At 33.7% G+C, this 3075-nt stretch overlaps 1 non-coding gene across 1 annotated transcript; it reads right to left on the bottom strand.

Annotated features, from left to right (window-relative positions):
- Positions 1-2518: 2518 nt before the first annotated feature.
- LOC131183689 (small nucleolar RNA R71) lies at positions 2519-2626 on the bottom strand. Its single transcript, XR_009151727.1, has one exon. It is a non-coding gene; the product is annotated as a small nucleolar RNA R71 (small nucleolar RNA).
- Positions 2627-3075: the final 449 nt, after the last annotated feature.

Below are 3075 nucleotides of genomic sequence, written 5' to 3'. Positions count from 1 at the left end.
CTTTTTGTTCTTTTTTTTTTTAATTTCTCTTCATTTTCTTACACAATTAAGATCAAACAAGGAGCAAAGAAATTAAAATTATATATATATATATACATATATGTGTGTAACTTTGGTTCGGCTCGGCTCTACTTAAAAATTAAAACTGAATCAAAATTTTAATAAGGTTTGATGCATACATTTTGCATAATCATTTAGGTTTAATTTCATAGCCATTTTATTTGATTATTAGTCACTTTTAGCTAATTTCATTAGTTATTTAGTTAGTTTTTCATAGTTGTCAATTTTGGATTAATTTATAATTTTTACTTTGTTTTGTAAGAAAAATGGTATTTTTGATGGACTAAAAAGAAATTTTGCCATTGAGGAGTGATCTCTACAGCCAAAGATGCCAAAAACAAGTTTCAAAGTTGAAATATGCATTAGCCAAATTGCGCATAACTTGCCGCATAAGCCATGCAGATCTGCATAAGGAGAAAAATCACTGTTCCAATACCTGCCGAATTGTGCATAAGGAGAGTGCATAGCTTATGCAGATTCACGCCCCCTTATGCAATCTCACGGAATTGTGCATAACCTATGCACCTGGTCATGCAGTTTCGCATAAGTGAGCCAGAAACCAGCTGAAAACTGCATAAGGGACTGCATGACTTATGCAGTCCACTTATGCAGTCCCACAAAGATTTCATTAATGAGTCGCGTAAGATTCCTCGTAAAATCCCTCCTAAAACACACCATTTTAGGGCTCCATGTCAGAAAAATGCTATAAATAGCCTTATTTCCCATTTTAGAGGGGGGACAAGAAGAAAAGGAAAGGAAGAGGAGAAAGAGGAGCAGCTGAAGAGACACAATTATTTTTCACACCATTTCCAACCAGATTTGGAGATTTCTTTCTTTTCTTACATATTTCCTACATTTCTAGTGTTGAGCTTTTTGTTTCTTAGCTTAGATTAAAGCTTTATTTCCATTTAAATTCACAATATCTTGTAAATATTATGGATAGTGAGTAGTTTACTTTGATTCTGGAGTAAGGGATGTAATATTTAGTTATTTTTGTGGATTTGAACTGGGTTAGTCCCAATTTAATGAATTTATGAGGTTTAATCCATTTCTTGTATGCTTATTCACATGCTTAATGAAGGGCCCCATTAAGTTATGTTCTTAATCCTTGGTTGAAGCACCGAAAGAAGAAAACCAAGTGATAGTTAATCAAGAAATTGGACTTAATTAACTTAGATCTAGAAATAGACTAAGGGTTAAGAGGGTTTTAATAGATTGATTAAAGAACCTAATGGGTCTTGGTTAATTTTAACTCCACGAAAGTAAGATTAAGTTAATTAAGGCACCCTTTATCTCACTCGAAAGAGTTTTCAAAAGATTTTAGAATTAATCTCCTTTAAACCCATAAATTTCATGGATTGGGCTAGCTAGGGAAAATCCCAAAATGACTTAAATATGAACCCTTAACTCCAGAATCGTCTTTCATCAATTATTGCTTGGAATTTTACTTTTGAGTGTTTAGTTTAATCTCATTTTATTAATTTTCATTATTATCAATTTCTTTATTTTGCGAATTATCAAATTAGTCATTGTTTGAATTTAGTTTTGCATTTTCATACCTTCTGCTTCAAATTCCTAAATTTCTTTTATTAATTTGATTAAAATACAATTTTAACATATTTTATTTTACATCAAAAATTCAATCATTAACACAACTCCTCGTGGAAACGATATCTTTTTCTATACTACTTGAATGACCCGTGCACTTGCGGTTGGGACACATCAAGTTTTTAGCGCCGTTGCCGGGGAGTTGTTTATTTAAGATTGAATTCTTGATTAATTTAGTTGTTTTTAGTTTTATCTTTGTTATCTTTTCATTTTGTGTTTGTTTGTTCTTTTTCAGGTACTCTTAATCTTTTATGAGAAGGGCTAGAAGCACAAGTGACACATCCTTATTGCTCAATCCTGAAATTGAGAAATTTTGTAAAGCCAACAAGAAAGAAACCAGAAAAAGAAAAGAAGCATTGAGAGAAACTGAATTAGAAGTAGACATGGCTGATGAAAGAATCAGAATTGGTGGAGGTAATGTTGGAAATGATCGAAATAATGAAAATGCAACTCATGGTGAAGAAGTTGTAAATGCTAATGTGCCTAAGGGAAGTATGATGGATCATGCATTTCCTCATTTTGATGATTTAAGAGAGAGTATAGCAAGACCAATAATTGATGCAAATAGTTATAAGATGGATTTTGGAGTACTACAAATGATTCAGAATTCTCAATTCGTAGGTCATCCTTCAGAAAATCCTCATACTCATCTTAAGAAGTTTGTTATGATCTGTGACATGCAAAAGCAACCAGGAGTATCTGATGATGCAGCAAGGCTAAAATTGTTTCCATTCTCTTTGAAAGATAGAGCATTGGATTGGCTTGATTCTTTACCTCACAACTCAATTACAAATTGGGAGCAGCTCACTGATGCATTTCTTGCCCAATACTTACCACCTGGAAAAACTCAAGAGTTGAGGAATCAAATGATTGCTTTTAGACCAAGAGAATATGAGACTCTTTATGAGTCATGGATGAGATGGAAGGAATTGGAGAGACAATGTCCACATCATGCCATTCCTAAATGGATGATAAACCAGAATTTTTACACAAATGTCACTCCTGCTATCAGAGGAATCATTGATGCTCAAACTGGAGGGGAATTCATCATTAAGCATGAAGATGAAGCTTATGAGTTATTAGAGAAAATAGCAAAGAACAGTCATCTATGGAGTAGTCCAAGAGGGTCAACTCCAACTCAAAAAAGGCAAGTTGCTGGAATGTATGAGCTTGATCCATTCAACATGATCAATGCCAAATTTGATGCACTCGCTAATGTCCTTGCTAAGAAAATGGAGGATTTAAGTATGCTAGTCAGTTCATCATCATGTTCTGGAAGCTCTCAACAAGTTACTTATGCAGAAGGAACAATGAGCTGTGGAGTAGATCATCCTTCATATGCTTGGAGGAATCATCCCAATTTTTCATGGGAGAATCAGCAAAATCAAGCTTCAACTCAGAACTTTC

This window comes from Hevea brasiliensis, chromosome 9 (genome assembly GCF_030052815.1).
Source record: "Hevea brasiliensis isolate MT/VB/25A 57/8 chromosome 9, ASM3005281v1, whole genome shotgun sequence".
Lineage (NCBI taxonomy): Eukaryota > Viridiplantae > Streptophyta > Magnoliopsida > Malpighiales > Euphorbiaceae > Hevea > Hevea brasiliensis.
This window is presented reverse-complemented; position numbering and strand designations above follow the sequence as displayed.